Source organism: Culex pipiens, chromosome 2 (assembly GCF_016801865.2).
Source record: "Culex pipiens pallens isolate TS chromosome 2, TS_CPP_V2, whole genome shotgun sequence".
Lineage (NCBI taxonomy): Eukaryota > Metazoa > Arthropoda > Insecta > Diptera > Culicidae > Culex > Culex pipiens.
Genome location: NC_068938.1, coordinates 22,264,516 through 22,284,697, shown reverse-complemented (window position 1 = coordinate 22,284,697; position 20,182 = coordinate 22,264,516). Strand labels below are relative to the sequence as shown.

Below are 20,182 nucleotides of genomic sequence, written 5' to 3'. Positions count from 1 at the left end.
CTTACTACAAAAGATTGTTCTAGAACTCAATTTTTATCGCGATGATTTCTACAGTTTTGATTCGAGCTTGTTTCTTCAAATATTTTTTTCAATTCCCCACACCAAAATCTCATTATTCCAGAGCCCCCTGGTTATGGACGAAAACGGATTTCAGATCGAATGTGTTTGAAATATATTTCTAAAATAATCTGAAGAGTTTTGTATTCAAGTACTACCAAATTGTACAAAATTAAGTAAATACAGTAAAAACATACATTGCTCGAGAACCTGATTTTAATAGCAATGACCCCTAAAGTTTTTGGATGAAAAATGTTTCATCAAATGTTAGAAAAGTTTTGGATTCAAGTACCTCCTACAAAGTTTTACAAAAATAAATAAATTGTTCGCTCTACAGCATTGCCTTGGCGTTCTCGATTGCGAGATTCCTACTCGAAACTAGGTGTCCGAAGGCTTGATTGTTGAGGCAATTGCAAACCTCTTTTTACACCTTATCTTCATCCACCCCGGAATCCCAACTGAAGACCTTTGGATTGTAAGTCCAACTGCCTACCAGCGACTCCACCGAGACAGGACCCAGGGAGACGACTCCTACACCTGGATTGAGCTAACGACCTAACCTCCTGGTTAGACCGGGGCCAACATTTACTTCCCCAATCGATGGAAGGCGTGATCAGACAAATCTTGTCTCGAAAAATGCCACCGGGACCTTCTGGGATCGAACCCAGGCTGACTGAGTGAGAGGCAACCACGCTTGCCCCTACACCACGGCCCCGGCAAAATTTTACAAAAATACGTAAATACAGTGAAAATCGTACATTGTTCGAGAACTTGTTTTTTATAGCAATGACCGCCAAAGTTTTTGATTGCAAAATGTTTCAATATGTCGATACCTCTGTGCTCACTTGTACTAAGCTTGCAGGTTTTCCAATCTTGTAAGCATAAGAGAACACAGAGGCATCGAAGTATATTTTTTAAAACAATCAAATACTACAAAAATACATAAGATACAACAAAAATAAAATACTGATCTAGAATTAGATTTTTATCGTGACGATCCCCACAATGTTTAGTTGCAAAATGTTTCATCAAGTATTAGATACGTATTACTGAAAAAAAAACTGAAGACTTTTGTAAATATTCAAGTACTATAACTTTTTACAAAACATTGTTCTAGAACTCATTTTTTATCGCGCTATTCAAATACTATAAATTGTTACAAAAATACGTAAATACTGAAAAAAATCAACCATTGTTCAAGAACTAGATTTTTATCATGATGGCCTCCACAGTTTTGGTTTGAAAATATTTATTAAAATTATTGCAACATGTTTCCCAAATAGTCTGAAGAATTTGATTTATTTTATATAGTTACTCACTGAGGTATAAAAATATTTTTAATTTTTTTATTATTGTGGGCTGGATTAGAGATCAAAGATATATTTCGAACAACTTATCAAACACGCAGAAAAATAAGGCAACATTTTCAATTCAATTCGGTTAGTGTTTTTATTAGAAAAAGTTTTGTTCAAGGATGTTACATTTGCAATTCAGGGATTTGGAGAACCTTTCAACCGAGATCAATTCATAAGCCTTTGCAGGGAGGGTACATATTTCTACGTTTAGATTTGTCTAGCTGAGTGCTCTTTTAGGGAAAATAAATTTTGAGAAAAAAATCCTAGATCTATGTAAGGAAACATTTTGTTGATTCGAAAATCATCATTTTTGATGAATTAACGCGAAACGTCAAAGCATTTGTTTCAAAACACTGAAGGATTTTTGTGGACTTGAGAATATCTAGGTTTGTTTCAACGCAAAATTTTTGTTGATTATATTCAACAAAAAAGTTGTTGAAGCAATTCTACAAAACATTTTTTCTAAGTGAAGAAATAACTGAGCAGGTGCGCCGACTCTTGGTACTTTTTGCCCCCTCACAATTATTCGATTCCCATACATTGTGCCCCCTCAGACATTTTGGAAGAAAAATATTCTTCTTTTTAATATCGAAAACAAAATTTCACAAAAATATTTAGAAAAAAATATTCAAAACTTAACGGAAACATTGTTTGATCACACAAAATCTTTAAAAATCGTTACATCCATGTTCAAAAACATTTGCAATTTTCAAAATCGATGACATTTTTTGAACAAAATCGTTTACAATTTTCTGGATTTCGATACAAAAGATATCAAAATTTACATCGTTGTATCGATGCCTCAGTTAGTTTAGTAATGAGAGAACAAAGACATCGGTATTGATTTGAGAGATGTCGTCAACATAGATTTTACAGGAAAAATTACGCATGATTATGCATTTTTTTTTATTTGTAGAATTTTGCATTTATTTTAAATTTGTTGAGTTATTTAAATTTCTTATTTTTATCTAAAATTTCAATTTTCTATAAATTCTTGAGTTTTAAGAATTTTATACATATTTTTTAATTTCTTGATTTCTTCAAACTTATTTATTATTATTTATTTTTTTTGTTTCTTGCATTTTTCAAATTTTACTTTGTAGCTTCCTAATTTTTTTGGATTTCATTGAAAATCTATTTTTTTTATTCATTTTATTTAATTACTTTATGTTGAAATTTCCTGAATTTCTTGGATATCTAAATTTGTTTTGAAATGTATCATTTTAATTTTTCAATTATAAGAATTTTTCGAACAAAAAAAAAACACAAATAAAACCACTTTATAATGTACGCTTGAATTACCTTTTTTATTGCTCATATTTTCTTGAATTTTTTAAGTTAGTTTTTAAATTTCATGAATTTTATTGAGTTTTATGAATTATTTGTATTTTATGATATATTTAATTATCTCAAATTTCGTAAATTCCTGGAAATTTCAAATTTCTTATATTTCATTAAATTATTTAAATTTATTGATTCTTTCAATTTCTTCAATATATAAGCAAAAAAAGCAATTTCTAGATTTTTGAATATACTTAAATTTGAAACGGGGGAAAAAAGCATTATTTCTTGAAAAGTTAAATACATTCTCCTGCGTTTAGAATCATTGTTGGCATGCATGGATTAATTAAAACATCTTTGGAATTTTGTTAAATTTTCAATGTACAAAACCACAAAAAGCTTTTATTTTAACAATTATGTTGTTTCGTCAAATCATACATTTTTGGAAGACTAATGATTGCATATCCACTGTTCGGGTGTAAAATGCCATTTACAATGGTTGTTTCACTGAAATGTTGAAATTTTGGCATGTAATTTAAAAAAAATATTTATTTTTTCCGTAAATGGTATTTTAATCAATATCTGATAATAAATAGCTCATGGAAAGTGACCAAGCATGTTTCTATCAGAACTTTTGCAATAATTTAGACGGAGTTCATTTTGTGTATTTAACCATCCAAACATACAAAAATTTCCCCAATTATCATTCTACATAGTTTGGAAATAAACTATCTTTTTCCCACCAAAAATGATTAGAGATAATAATAATAAATAAAACCCTATTTTATCGTTATTTATTTTTGCAAGAACATGCAAATTTAGTACAACTCATGATATACGAGAAACTTTAACATTGAAACTTCACGCCTACCCGTCGATTTTGGGAATCAACAGTGCCTCCTGAGTTATTTCAGATTTCTCGAAAAAAAGAGAAATATCGAAAAAATCTAAATAATGGCTAAAAATGTATAGGTGGCTTCCTTATGCAAAAAAGCGAAAGTATTTTGCATCAATTTTGACATCTGTCCGTTCAAAAATTGTTTGTATATATTCAAAAATCCGTATCTTGGAAAGGATGTCGTGGAAAGGATGTCGTTATTGTTAGTTTATTTGAGGTAATTTTAACCTTCTTGGTCATTTGTCTTGAGCAAAGTTGTAAGTTATGATAAAGAGAGTTTAGAAATAATATTTAAACTCTTAAAATAATACAAAATAATTATTTTTCACAAAACAAATTTCACAGTTATTGATATAAGCAACCATTGATCAGGTTGACCTTCATCGCTGAACTCCATAGAGTTGATAGATGTCCTAGAACTGGTACCATAACATCTATAGGTCATCGCTGAAATTTTAAAGTCAGTTGCAAAATGTTTCATCGAGTATTAGATACATATTTCTGTAAAAACTGGAGAGTTTTGTTTTCAAGTACTATAACTTACTACAAAAGATTGTTCTAGAACTCAATTTTTATCGCGATGATTTCTACAGTTTTGATTCGAGCTTGTTTCTTCAAATATTTTTTTCAATTCCCCACACCAAAATCTCATTATTCCAGAGCCCCCTGGTTATGGACGAAAACGGATTTCAGATCGAATGTGTTTGAAATATATTTCTAAAATAATCTGAAGAGTTTTGTATTCAAGTACTACCAAATTGTACAAAATTAAGTAAATACAGTAAAAACATACATTGCTCGAGAACCTGATTTTAATAGCAATGACCCCTAAAGTTTTTGGATGAAAAATGTTTCATCAAATGTTAGAAAAGTTTTGGATTCAAGTACCTCCTACAAAGTTTTACAAAAATAAATAAATTGTTCGCTCTACAGCATTGCCTTGGCGTTCTCGATTGCGAGATTCCTACTCGAAACTAGGTGTCCGAAGGCTTGATTGTTGAGGCAATTGCAAACCTCTTTTTACACCTTATCTTCATCCACCCCGGAATCCCAACTGAAGACCTTTGGATTGTAAGTCCAACTGCCTACCAGCGACTCCACCGAGACAGGACCCAGGGAGACGACTCCTACACCTGGATTGAGCTAACGACCTAACCTCCTGGTTAGACCGGGGCCAACATTTACTTCCCCAATCGATGGAAGGCGTGATCAGACAAATCTTGTCTCGAAAAATGCCACCGGGACCTTCTGGGATCGAACCCAGGCTGACTGAGTGAGAGGCAACCACGCTTGCCCCTACACCACGGCCCCGGCAAAATTTTACAAAAATACGTAAATACAGTGAAAATCGTACATTGTTCGAGAACTTGTTTTTTATAGCAATGACCGCCAAAGTTTTTGATTGCAAAATGTTTCAATATGTCGATACCTCTGTGCTCACTTGTACTAAGCTTGCAGGTTTTCCAATCTTGTAAGCATAAGAGAACACAGAGGCATCGAAGTATATTTTTTAAAACAATCAAATACTACAAAAATACATAAGATACAACAAAAATAAAATACTGATCTAGAATTAGATTTTTATCGTGACGATCCCCACAATGTTTAGTTGCAAAATGTTTCATCAAGTATTAGATACGTATTACTGAAAAAAAACTGAAGACTTTTGTAAATATTCAAGTACTATAACTTTTTACAAAACATTGTTCTAGAACTCATTTTTTATCGCGCTATTCAAATACTATAAATTGTTACAAAAATACGTAAATACTGAAAAAAATCAACCATTGTTCAAGAACTAGATTTTTATCATGATGGCCTCCACAGTTTTGGTTTGAAAATATTTATTAAAATTATTGCAACATGTTTCCCAAATAGTCTGAAGAATTTGATTTATTTTATATAGTTACTCACTGAGGTATAAAAATATTTTTAATTTTTTTATTATTGTGGGCTGGATTAGAGATCAAAGATATATTTCGAACAACTTATCAAACACGCAGAAAAATAAGGCAACATTTTCAATTCAATTCGGTTAGTGTTTTTATTAGAAAAAGTTTTGTTCAAGGATGTTACATTTGCAATTCAGGGATTTGGAGAACCTTTCAACCGAGATCAATTCATAAGCCTTTGCAGGGAGGGTACATATTTCTACGTTTAGATTTGTCTAGCTGAGTGCTCTTTTAGGGAAAATAAATTTTGAGAAAAAAATCCTAGATCTATGTAAGGAAACATTTTGTTGATTCGAAAATCATCATTTTTGATGAATTAACGCGAAACGTCAAAGCATTTGTTTCAAAACACTGAAGGATTTTTGTGGACTTGAGAATATCTAGGTTTGTTTCAACGCAAAATTTTTGTTGATTATATTCAACAAAAAAGTTGTTGAAGCAATTCTACAAAACATTTTTTCTAAGTGAAGAAATAACTGAGCAGGTGCGCCGACTCTTGGTACTTTTTGCCCCCTCACAATTATTCGATTCCCATACATTGTGCCCCCTCAGACATTTTGGAAGAAAAATATTCTTCTTTTTAATATCGAAAACAAAATTTCACAAAAATATTTAGAAAAAAATATTCAAAACTTAACGGAAACATTGTTTGATCACACAAAATCTTTAAAAATCGTTACATCCATGTTCAAAAACATTTGCAATTTTCAAAATCGATGACATTTTTTGAACAAAATCGTTTACAATTTTCTGGATTTCGATACAAAAGATATCAAAATTTACATCGTTGTATCGATGCCTCAGTTAGTTTAGTAATGAGAGAACAAAGACATCGGTATTGATTTGAGAGATGTCGTCAACATAGATTTTACAGGAAAAATTACGCATGATTATGCATTTTTTTTTATTTGTAGAATTTTGCATTTATTTTAAATTTGTTGAGTTATTTAAATTTCTTATTTTTATCTAAAATTTCAATTTTCTATAAATTCTTGAGTTTTAAGAATTTTATACATATTTTTTAATTTCTTGATTTCTTCAAACTTATTTATTATTATTTATTTTTTTTGTTTCTTGCATTTTTCAAATTTTACTTTGTAGCTTCCTAATTTTTTTGGATTTCATTGAAAATCTATTTTTTTTATTCATTTTATTTAATTACTTTATGTTGAAATTTCCTGAATTTCTTGGATATCTAAATTTGTTTTGAAATGTATCATTTTAATTTTTCAATTATAAGAATTTTTCGAACAAAAAAAAAACACAAATAAAACCACTTTATAATGTACGCTTGAATTACCTTTTTTATTGCTCATATTTTCTTGAATTTTTTAAGTTAGTTTTTAAATTTCATGAATTTTATTGAGTTTTATGAATTATTTGTATTTTATGATATATTTAATTATCTCAAATTTCGTAAATTCCTGGAAATTTCAAATTTCTTAAATTTCATTAAATTATTTAAATTTATTGATTCTTTCAATTTCTTCAATATATAAGCAAAAAAAGCAATTTCTAGATTTTTGAATATACTTAAATTTGAAACGGGGGAAAAAAGCATTATTTCTTGAAAAGTTAAATACATTCTCCTGCGTTTAGAATCATTGTTGGCATGCATGGATTAATTAAAACATCTTTGGAATTTTGTTAAATTTTCAATGTACAAAACCACAAAAAGCTTTTATTTTAACAATTATGTTGTTTCGTCAAATCATACATTTTTGGAAGACTAATGATTGCATATCCACTGTTCGGGTGTAAAATGCCATTTACAATGGTTGTTTCACTGAAATGTTGAAATTTTGGCATGTAATTTAAAAAAAATATTTATTTTTTCCGTAAATGGTATTTTAATCAATATCTGATAATAAATAGCTCATGGAAAGTGACCAAGCATGTTTCTATCAGAACTTTTGCAATAATTTAGACGGAGTTCATTTTGTGTATTTAACCATCCAAACATACAAAAATTTCCCCAATTATCATTCTACATAGTTTGGAAATAAACTATCTTTTTCCCACCAAAAATGATTAGAGATAATAATAATAAATAAAACCCTATTTTATCGTTATTTATTTTTGCAAGAACATGCAAATTTAGTACAACTCATGATATACGAGAAACTTTAACATTGAAACTTCACGCCTACCCGTCGATTTTGGGAATCAACAGTGCCTCCTGAGTTATTTCAGATTTCTCGAAAAAAAGAGAAATATCGAAAAAATCTAAATAATGGCTAAAAATGTATAGGTGGCTTCCTTATGCAAAAAAGCGAAAGTATTTTGCATCAATTTTGACATCTGTCCGTTCAAAAATTGTTTGTATATATTCAAAAATCCGTATCTTGGAAAGGATGTCGTGGAAAGGATGTCGTTATTGTTAGTTTATTTGAGGTAATTTTAACCTTCTTGGTCATTTGTCTTGAGCAAAGTTGTAAGTTATGATAAAGAGAGTTTAGAAATAATATTTAAACTCTTAAAATAATACAAAATAATTATTTTTCACAAAACAAATTTCTAAAAACCGCATTTTTTTATATTTTTCTTTTTTTATTTATATTAATAAAAAAAGAAAAATGAATAAAAGAGGCATCTGTAGAAGTGGAAAAAAGTTTATTCAAAGATGCTGATTTTCTAAAGGTGCTATATAATTTCTCTGAGTTTCCTCATAATAACCTACAACATTGCTAAAGACACCAATTTGATCAGATTTTTTTTCTCTAGATACAAATTTTCGTATATTTACAAAATACAAAAATATGAAAATCAAAATTTTATAATGTCGGTCGATTTTGTAAAGAATGTCATCTCAGAACTCCATTGAGTTGGTATATGTCCTAGAGCTATTCAACAGACCATAGATCTACCCAGTGTAACTAACTGAAGCTACCTGGAGATAATCTACCTTTATAGTTATTGATATAAGCAGCCATTGATCAGGTTGACCTCCATCTCTGAACTCCATAGAGTTGATAGATGTCCTAGAACATCTCAACAGACCATAGATCTACCCAGTGAATCTCACTGAAGCTACCTGGATATATTCTACCTTTATAGTTATTGATATAAGCAGCCATTGATCAGGTTGACCTTCATCTCTGAACTCCAAAGTGTCCTATTATTTCTTAACATATCATAGATCTACCCAGTGTAACTCACTGAAGCTACCTGAAGATGTTCCAACATCATAGTCATTGATACAAGCAGCCATTAATCAGGTTGACCTGCATCTCTGAACTCCGTAGTGTTGGTAGATGTCCTAGAGCTATTCAACAGACCATAGATCTACCCAGTGTAACTCACTAAAGCTACCTGAAGGTGTTCCAACTTCATAGTCATTGATATAAGCAGCCATTGATCAGGTTGACCTTCATCTCTGAACTCCATAGAGTTGGTAGATGTCCTAGAACTTCTCAACAGATCATAGATCTACTCAGTGTAACTCACTGAAGCTACCTGAAGATGTTCCAACTTCACAGTTGTTGATATAAGCAACCATTGATCAGGTTGACCTTCATCGCTGAACTCCATAGAGTTGGTAGATGTCCTAGAACTTCTCAACAGATCATAGATCTACTCAGTGTAACTCACTGAAGCTACCTGAAGACGTTCCAACTTCACAGTTATTGATATAAGCAACCATTGATCAGGTTGACCTTCATCGCTGAACTCCATAGAGTTGGTAGATGTCCTAGAACTTCTCAACAGATCATAGATCTACTCAGTGTAACTCACTGAAGCTACCTGAAGATGTTCCAACTTCACAGTTATTGATATAAGCAACCATTGATCAGGTTGACCTTCATCGCTGAACTCCATAGAGTTGGTAGATGTCCTAGAACTTCTCAACAGACCATAGATCTACTCAGTGTAACTCACTGAAGCTACCTGAAGATGTTCCAACTTCACAGTTATTGATATAAGCAACCATTGATCAGGTTGACCTTCATCGCTGAACTCCATAGAGTTGGTAGATGTCCTAGAACTTCTCAACAGATCATAGATCTACTCAGTGTAACTCACTGAAGCTACCTGAAGATGTTCCAACTTCACAGTTATTGATATAAGCAACCATTGATCAGGTTGACCTTCATCTCTGAACTCCATAGAGTTGGTAGATGTCCTAGAACTTCTCAACAGATCATAGATCTACTCAGTGTAACTCACTGAAGCTACCTGAAGATGTTCCAACTTCACAGTTATTGATATAAGCAGCCATTGATCAGGTTGACCTTCATCTCTGAACTCCATAGAGTTGGTAGATATCCTAGAACTTCTCAACAGACCATAGATCTACTCAGTGTAACTCACTGAAGCTACCTGAAGATGTTACAACTTCACAGTTATTGATATAAGCAGCCATTGATCAGGTTGACCTTCATCTCTGAACTCCATAGAGTTGGTAGATGTCCTAGAACTTCTCAACAGATCATAGATCTACTCAGTGTAACTCACTGAAGCTACCTGAAGATGTTCCAACTTCACAGTTATTGATATAAGCAGCCATTGATCAGGTTGACCTTCATCTCTGAACTCCATAGAGTTGGTAGATGTCCTAGAACTTCTCAACAGACCATAGATCTACTCAGTGTAACTCACTGAAGCTACCTGAAGATGTTCCAACTTCACAGTTATTGATATAAGCAACCATTGATCAGGTTGACCTTCATCTCTGAACTCCATAGAGTTGGTAGATATCCTAGAACTTCTCAACAGACCATAGATCTACTCAGTGTAACTCACTGAAGCTACCTGAAGATGTTCCAACTTCACAGTTATTGATATAAGCAACCATTGATCAGGTTGACCTTCATCGCTGAAATCCATAGAGTTGGTAGATGTCCTAGAACTTCTCAACAGATCATAGATCTACTCAGTGTAACTCACTGAAGCTACCTGAAGATGTTCCAACTTCACAGTTATTGATATAAGCAACCATTGATCAGGTTGACCTTCATCGCTGAACTCCATAGAGTTGGTAGATGTCCTAGAACTTCTCAACAGACCATAGATCTACTCAGTGTAACTCACTGAAGCTACTTGAAGATGTTCCAACTTCACAGTTATTGATATAAGCAACCATTGATCAGGTTGACCTTCATCTCTGAACTCCATAGAGTTGGTAGATATCCTAGAACTTCTCAACAGACCATAGATCTACTCAGTGTAACTCACTGAAGCTACCTGAAGATGTTCCAACTTCACAGTTATTGATATAAGCAACCATTGATCAGGTTGACCTTCATCGCTGAACTCCATAGAGTTGGTAGATGTCCTAGAACTTCTCAACAGATCATAGATCTACTCAGTGTAACTCACTGAAGCTACCTGAAGATGTTCCAACTTCACAGTTATTGATATAAGCAACCATTGATCAGGTTGACCTTCATCGCTGAACTCCATAGAGTTGGTAGATGTCCTAGAACTTCTCAACAGACCATAGATCTACTCAGTGTAACTCACTGAAGCTACCTGAAGATGTTCCAACTTCACAGTTATTGATATAAGCAACCATTGATCAGGTTGACCTTCATCGCTGAACTCCATAGAGTTGGTAGATGTCCTAGAACTTCTCAACAGATCATAGATCTACTCAGTGTAACTCACTGAAGCTACCTGAAGATGTTCCAACTTCACAGTTATTGATATAAGCAGCCATTGATCAGGTTGACCTTCATCTCTGAACTCCATAGAGTTGGTAGATGTCCTAGAACTTCTCAACAGACCATAGATCTACTCAGTGTAACTCACTGAATCTACTTGAAGATGTTCCAACTTCACAGTTATTGATATAAGCAGCCATTGATCAGGTTGACCTTCATCTCTGAACTCCATAGAGTTGGTAGATATCCTAGAACTTCTCAACAGACCATAGATCTACTCAGTGTAACTCACTGAAGCTACCTGAAGGTGTTCCAACTTCACAGTTATTGATATAAGCAACCATTGATCAGGTTGACCTTCATCGCTGAACTCCATAGAGTTGGTAGATGTCCTAGAACTTCTCAACAGATCATAGATCTACTCAGTGTAACTCACTGAAGCTACCTGAAGATGTTCCAACTTCACAGTTATTGATATAAGCAACCATTGATCAGGTTGACCTTCATCGCTGAACTCCATAGAGTTGGTAGTTGTCCTAGAACTTCTCAACAGACCATAGATCTACTCAGTGTAACTCACTGAAGCTACTTGAAGATGTTCCAACTTCACAGTTATTGATATGAGCAGCCATTGATCAGGTTGACCTTCATCTCTGAACTCCATAGAGTTGGTAGATATCCTAGAACTTCTCAACAGACCATAGATCTACTCAGTGTAACTCACTGAAGCTACCTGAAGATGTTCCAACTTCACAGTTATTGATATAAGCAACCATTGATCAGGTTGACCTTCATCGCTGAACTCCATAGAGTTGGTAGATGTCCTAGAACTTCTCAACAGATCATAGATCTACTCAGTGTAACTCACTGAAGCTACCTGAAGATGTTCCAACTTCACAGTTATTGATATGAGCAGCCATTGATCAGGTTGACCTTCATCTCTGAACTCCATAGAGTTGGTAGATATCCTAGAACTTCTCAACAGACCATAGATCTACTCAGTGTAACTTACTGAAGCTACCTGAAGATGTTCCAACTTCACCGTTATTTATATAAGCAACCATTGATCAGGTTGACCTTCATCGCTGAACTCCATAGAGTTGGTAGATGTCCTAGAACTTCTCAATAGACCGTAGATCAACCACCAACTAACTGTAGCTTCAGAAAAAAACCTACCTGAAATGTCTTAATTCATAAAAAAAATATAATGATTTAAAAAGTCTTTGAAAAATATAAAGAAAATATTCTGGCACCACTGCAAACGAACTGTCAGCACGCGCTCTCGAGACAAAATGAGAGAGTAGAAATCTGCGCGAATTTGTTTACGTTTCAGATATTTTTTGGGAAAAAGATAACCACTCAATTATTTTACAACTAAAGTATGGCTTTATATATATCAAATTGCAGGTAATTGTCTCGACTACAAACTGTCGAGCTTAGATTTTCCAAAAAGGCTTTCATTTCTTAAAAAAGTTGGGAGGAAAATAAGGCATTTTTCAACGTGTTTTAGTACCTTTTACTAAAAAGATAACCACTCAGGCTAGACTTAACCAATCAAGCTCATATTTAACCAGAAGGTGCGTAAGAATGTTGGCTACAAAATGTCGGGTCGGTTTGTTGAGAAAATGTATCGTTTTCGAGATATTTCAATTTTACTGAAAAAACTCCCAGCTGGTTCTCTTAGCCCTTAAGGTATTTTCATGGCGGGCATTCTTGGGACATTCTCGTGGCCGGTGTTTTGACCCTTGGTATGCGCGAGGACTGTGAGGAATCAACATTTTGAAAATGCGATGAAGTTTGCGGTTTTCGATTGAATGGAAAAATAGTAAAAATTGTTTTTTAAAACTTAATTTGAAGAATGAATATTTTAATGAGGTGCATTCTTGGGACATTTTCGTGGCCGGTGTTTCGACCCTTGGCATAAATGAAGACTGTGAGGAGTCAACATTGAAAAATGCGATGAAGTTTGCGGTTTTTTGACTAAATAGAAAAATAATAAAAATTGTTTTTTATCCTAATATAAAAAATTACAGTTTAAAAAATTCATTTTTTTAACATTTTAGAAAATCCCGATTGAAAATTCTGTAATCCAAAACCTTTTTTTTTAAGTATAAAGAATCAGATTATAAAACCAAACAAAAACCAAAATGCATATAAAACCAAACAAAAACCAAAATGAATCAATTAAGAAAAGGCAATTGGACAACATTTTGGAATAAAAACAGTTGAAATTGCTTAAATAACAGTTCAAATTGTTGAAAAGAGAAAGAACCTTATAATATGGATTCTGCCCAAGATTGATGAAAAATGTTCTTGATACAAAGAAATAATTAGTTAAATTTTAATTGCCGCTGTTTTCTACATTTATTATGAGTTCCAAGTTCCTCAAGTCAATATTGAATTTAAAATTTCGCATTTTGATAGTTATAAATCGTTCGTGGATTATTAGAAAAAAAAAAATACTAAAAATACTAAAAATCTTATTTTTAGTAATTTATTTGTAATTTCACAACTAATTAAACCACTTCAAAAATTTATTGTTGGCTTTGTATAACATTTTTTGTAGTTGAAACGTTTTAAAAGAGCTCAAAACAGGCCAAAAATTTATGCGTTTGTGATGCCAAAAATTTTTGGATTCGATTTTTCCATGTTAAGGAGATGATTTAGAATGATTTTTGATTTCCAACAAACAACTCTTTTTTCTGTATTTCTTTGATTATATTTGTTTTTTATATGTTTGTATTTATCTTGTATTTTATTATTCTTCTCTTTATTTTAGACATTTTAGTTTATTTTTGGATTTTTAGTTTTTTTCTATTTTTTTTTTTACTTTGACCGGCTTAAAAAAAATTGCTCTCAAATTGCATTGGTGAAATCACAAATGAATTTAACAGAAAATTTCAGAGATTTTAATGAAAAAAAGTTAAAATGAAAAAAAACTTTGAAATAACTACGTGCTCTAGATTGAATTTTTATTTTTTCCAAATATTTAATCTGTTTCATCACAGCCAAAAGTTCAAAATTTTTAGAGGTTTGATCCTCAATCCAATGTCAAGTATTCAAAATTAACAGCATGGTTTTTGAATGCTTTGAAACATTTTTTTTAGACAAGAAAAAAATATTCCAAACTAAATTTAAAAAAATATATTCAGGTCATTTTTCTACATCAAACGCAGAGAAAATCGTCACATTTAAAAAATAATCTCGAAATCTCGCAACTCAAATCCCATTCACAAGTCAACAAAGTGTCTTAACCGCTCAATTAAGGACAGACGCTCACACTATTCCAACTATGCAACTGCCCCATAACTTCCACCCATAATTTCGATCAAAACTAACAACGACTTCACCACACACACACTCAACTTGCAGTTTTGCAGATTGCCGTTTTGCAGTGAGTGTGGTGCATGTGCAACAAGTCACGCAACATGCAATGTGCACACACACACACACACATTTCTTCTAACGTCATTTCTCTTTCGGAAATTTACTTATCACATGCGTTTTTATCACTTCTTTTTTCGATATCAATTATTATTTGCGAGAAAAAAAAAGTCCCACACCTTTTGCCGGACAGAGCTGGTTAATGTGCAAAAGGGGTAATAAAATTCATTAATTTTTAATTTAAATTTCATTAAGCTGGGCTTTCTTCCTTTTTTCTGCTAGCGGTGTTTGTTCTTACTTGAAATTTATGCAAAAATATAAATTAAAGTAAAAGCAGATAAAAATTATTCTGTCTCTTTTCCTCGCTCGTCCTGTTGCCTGGTTGGACCGGAAAAAAGCGAAATAAATGAACGGAAGATAAATAAACTTTAATATGTATTATTTTCAGGTTTTATTACTGCAACTGCACACTTACACGCCGAGGCAGGTTGGGGATTTTCTGGAGGCAATAATTATGCAGAAATTTTTCTGCACACTAAAGTCGAGCATTCTCTATCATCACTCTAGTGAAAACCCACCACGAAGACAGGTAGAGCAGCGCTACTTTGTTTGGGCTAGCCGTGAAGGCACCTCGAAAAAATGCTTGCCCCGAAAAAAAAGCTGAAACCAGCGCAGCACCGAAAAATATATTTTACGAGAATGTCTATTTACTTTAATGTTAAGGTTACTGCCGTCGCCACCCAGACAGCAGGTTTCGGAAAATAAAAAATAAAACATAAGCATATCCTGGCACTACACCGTTCCACCTCCAATCCACCACCCCCCTCGGGACAGACACACACGTGTTTCACGTGGAAAAACTCCTCCAAAATAAACGCGGCACACCAAACGGTGCACAACCACACTATTATAGCCAACGAAACGAAAAAAAAAAAGCAGAAACTATATTCACTCTCGGTCGCCACCATCACAAACCCCCCAACACACACACACCCACACGTGTTCGACGACTCCTGTCAAGGACCTCGACGACGTCGACGATAAAGTCCGTAGTGGCAGAGGAAAAACTACGGAAAAATCGACACCGCGATTTTCCACCCGAAAAAAAACACACACAAGCGCCGACTTGGTCATCATCACAATAGTGTATCAATTGCACATTTTCCGCGCCAATCACTTTCTTGTTTTTGTTCGGCCGCACAAAACAAACAATAACACCAAATCGACAATACCCTTACGCACACACACTTGATCGGCGCTCGCCCGATGATGATTCGCGCGAATTAAAACTATCAATCGCGCGATTTTTCCCGGAGCAAACAAAAAATCCAAAATATCATCCACGAAAAACTCGTCCTGATAGTGTCACACACGAGCGTTTTTCCTCGTCGCTACGCGCGCTCTCCGAAACACGAAAACTCTCAAACCAATCCCGAGAACGAACGCAACGAAAAAAAACCCGAGCAAAAAAGGTCCGTTCACGACGAAAGCTTCTTACTCACTGAACTGGAATCGACGTCGTCGCCGTTCGAAACGCGGCGAAACCGTCCATTCATACACTGACATACTCTCGCGCTCTCTCCTTCTTCGCTCGCTCACCAGTCACTCACCGCGCAGCGGTGCACTCATTTTCTCTCTCGCTTAATTCGTGTTTTCGTTTGCTCTCGCGCGAACAGTCTCTCAGAGAGTTAATTTCTCACTGTTTTTCCTTCCACCCTCGCACCAGGTATTTCCACAAGGATTTTCCCTCTCACCAATACAAAGGGGCGCGCATCGCGACGCCGTCTCGTGACGTCCTTTTCGAAGGAGTTTGAGCTTCGCGGTGATAATGTCATTTCCGTTTTTGCTTCGGCGACTTGCGTCGCTTTTCCCGAAAAAAAGAAAGAGTTTTCGTCTCTTTTGAGCTGTGTGTAGGTGTGTGTGTGTAGAGGAGGAAAACCTGCTGACAAGTTTTTCGGCATGTGGCGGTGGCGCCCGTCGCCGGTGGAAAAAGGGCAAAAGTTAGAACAGGTTTCCACTAGGAAAGAGGTGGGGGGTTGAGGTGAAGAGTTTGGTTGGTGGATGTAATAAGATGTGCATTTTGGGCATTTGGGTGGGATTTTGAGGGGGGAGAGTCGGGGTGGGGATAGGCTAGAGTATGGAATGATAGTAATTTAAGAATGACCTACTAAGAGAAATGATATCCATTATGACGAGAAGGTGGATTATGAGTTGAGTTTCGGGGGGGAAATGGAACAGTTTGGATTGTTGGAAGTTTGGCGCGGTAATGTTGGAATAGACGTGGAAATGATCAGTTGAACATGAAAATGCTTTTATTAATAATAGAAAATCTAAAAGAAACCATGCAATCATATGTTCATATTTTTATCAAAATTACTGGTTAAGAATCGTAAAATTAAAATTAATTTGAACCTTGTGTCAAAACTATCAAAAAATAACTGTTTTTTTAACTCAGAAAAACTTTGAAAAAAATAATTAAACCAACATCTGGAAACTTTGAATACAGTCGACTCTCTGGCTGTCGATCTTCTCGATATCAATATTGCTCCATCTATCGATGAATTCTTCAGTCCCTTCAATCAGCATACTTCAATTGTCTTCATTCCTCGATATTTTTCACATTCTCATGGCTTGCAGACATTTTTCTTGGCAAAACGAAGCTTTGAAGGGTGTTTGACATTAGTTTGTTTTTGTTTGATGGACGTTGCCATGATTCTCTCCCATAGCTGGGTATCAAGAAAAAAATATTTTCAATCGAGTCTTGATTTTGCATCGTTCTGTAAACTGATGATTCTCTTCCTCGACGGTCCCTTGGATATTGACAACCAAAGAGTCGACTGTAACAATGTTTAGCTTGAGATTTATAAAATTAAAGCTTTTAACAATTTTTGACATCATGTATTTAAAATACTTTTTTAAAAAACAAGTTTTTAACAGTAGTAGAATCAGTAAACAAGATCTGGTAACTTAGTTTTTTTTTAGTTTTTTCGCCAAATTAAATAAAATGTAAATCCAAAGTTTTTTTTTAAGTCCAAAAAACAAAATTAATATTTCATATATTCAAAATCATCAAAAAAGCAAAAAATAATAATTTTGTTTATAAGTCCTCTTAAAAAAACTATTCTTAATCCACCTTCTGGTGGTCTGGTGGACTCGGTCCAAACTAGGTTCCAGCACCGAAAAGGACCTGAGCAATTTCTACGAAATCGGTCTTTTTTCTTCAATTTTAATTTTTGTATTTTTTAATCCGGCTGAAACTTTTTTGGTGCCTTTGGTATGCCCAAAGAATCCATTTTGCATCATTAGTTTGTCCATATAATTTTCCATACAAATTTGGCAGCTGTCCATACAAAAATGATGTATGAAAAATCAAAAATCTATAGCTTTTGAAGAAATTTTTTGATCGATTTGGTGTCTTCGGCAAAGTTGTAGGTATGGATTTGGACTACACTGGAAAAAAATGGTACACCGTAAAAAAAATTGGTGATTTTTTTTATTTAACTTTTTATCACAAAAACTTGATTTGCAAAAAAAAAACTATTTTTAATTTTTTTATTTTTTTATATGTTTTAGAGGACATAAAATACCAACTTTTCAGAAATTTCCAGGTTGTGCCAAAAATCATTGACCGAGTTATGAATTTTTTAATCAATACTGATTTTTTTCAATTTTGGTTGCAAAAATTTTTCAACTTTATTTTTCGATGTAAAATCAAATTTGCAATCAAAAAGTACTGAACTGAAATTTTGATAAAGTGCACCGTTTTCAAGTTAAATCCATTTTAAGGTGACTTTTTTGAAAATAGTCAAAGTTTTTCAATTTTTTTTTTTAATTAATGCACATGTTTGCCCACTAGCCTGTCCCATTTTGAGGTCATGTCGAGGAATTTCAGGTGCTCACTTCTTAAATGATAGATTATGATGTTAGGAACAATGTTTTCTTAGACAAGAAAAAATAATAAAATACTTTCTCGCACCCCCTAGTCGATTTACTGAAAAAAGTCACAATGTCTCAATGGTCAGGGTATGCTTTTTTATAGTAATTTTGGCCGCTGAATCCGAATCTGAAATCAAATTTCGTGTAAACAGTGATGTTTTGGAGCTACACCCTTTTGGAATGTTATTTGCGTGTTTAAGAGGCAGTTTTTGTAAATATTGATCGGTTTGTTTTAGAGGTCGTATCAAGGTGCTCCGATTTGGATGAAACTTTCAGCGTTTGTTTGTCTGTACATGAGATGAACTCATGCCAAATATGAGCCCTCTACGACAAAGGGAAGTGGGGAAAAAATATAAAAAATCTTAAAATTAAATTGCTCGCATTTTAGTAAAACTTCATCAATTCCCACTCTCTTAGATGCATTCGAAAGGTCTTTTGAAGCACTTCAAAATGGGCCATAGGCATCCAGGATTGGTTTAACTTTTTCTCATAGCTTTTGCAAATTACTGTTAAAATGGTTTTTTTTAAACCTCAATATCTTTTTGCAACAGCCTCCAACACCCATACTCTTTTAGTTCAAAAGATAGGTAATTTCATGGACTATAAGCCTACGGTAATAACTTTTTGGCCAATCACAGTTTTTCTCATAGTTTTTCGATTTTTCTATAACAAACATTTTACAACGTTAGTTATTGTCCTGTAGGCATCCATAGCGGCACTTTTTAGTCTCACTTTTGTCATATTTGAAATCCTCAGAAAATTCAAACTTCAATGCCCGTTTTATCCCACTTCCCTTTGTCGTAAAAGGCTCATATTTGGCATGAGTTCATCTCATGTACAGACAAACAAACGCTGAAAGTTTCATCCAAATCGGAGCACCTTGATACGACCTCTAAAACAAACCGATCAATATTTACAAAAACTGCCTCTTAAACACGCAAATAACATTCCAAAAGGGTGTAGCTCCAAAACATCACTGTTTACACGAAATTTGATTTCAGATTCGGATTCAGCGGCCAAAATTACTATAAAAAAGCATACCCTGACCATTGAGACATATGCTTGCTACATCGTGTAATTAGTAGGCCTTGCTTCAGAATTCTGAGAAATTTTGAAAATTGTCACTTTTTTCCTCACTAAAACTCAAATATCTCGGCTCTGGAGTGTCGAAATTGCATTTTCTCAGAGGAAAAAATGTTCGCCATGAAATTTCCTACAAGCTGCATGTATTGGTTTCACTGGGAAAAATAGGCTACCCTAAATTAAATGAACATTTCTGAAAAAAGTTTCGAAAAAATGCGATTTTTTCGACACAAATCCGCATGGGAGAGTCCAAAAACTTAAATTTTGGTCCAATATTGATAGTGCATCTTAATCTATGGACAAAAACCTATCGTTTGAAGATAATACACACCTGATCGAAACAGTTTTTGTATTGATTCCAAGCGATTTTAGAAAATTTGTTCAAAAAAGTGACTTTTTTCAGTAAATCGACTAGGGGGTGCGAGAAAGTATTTTATTATTTTTTCTTGTCTAAGAAAACATTGTTCCTAACATCATAATCTATCATTTAAGAAGTGAGCACCTGAAATTCCTCGACATGACCTCAAAATGGGACAGGCTATTGCCCACCTTTGAAAAAAATATTTTTGAAAAGCTGAGAAAATTCTCTATAATTTGCTTCTTCGGACATTGTTGATACGACCTTAAGTTCCT

The 20,182-nt window shown here is 33.8% G+C and overlaps 1 protein-coding gene across 10 annotated transcripts in view; it reads right to left on the bottom strand.

Moving 5' to 3' along the window:
- LOC120421141 (aryl hydrocarbon receptor nuclear translocator homolog) overlaps nt 1–20,182 on the bottom strand; it is a 320,639-nt gene that overhangs the window by 228,277 nt on the left and 72,180 nt on the right. For 2 of the 10 annotated variants that reach the window (XM_039584322.2, XM_039584326.2), the window contains exon 1: nt 15,763–16,026. The exons of 3 other annotated variants lie outside the window; for them this stretch is intronic. The gene's annotated coding sequence lies outside the window, so the exon portion shown is untranslated. Of the gene's footprint in view, nt 1–15,762; nt 16,031–20,182 lie in introns of those variants that run through there. 5 more of the 10 variants (XM_039584327.2, XM_039584325.2, XM_052708678.1 and 2 more) reach the window with 4 other exon arrangements.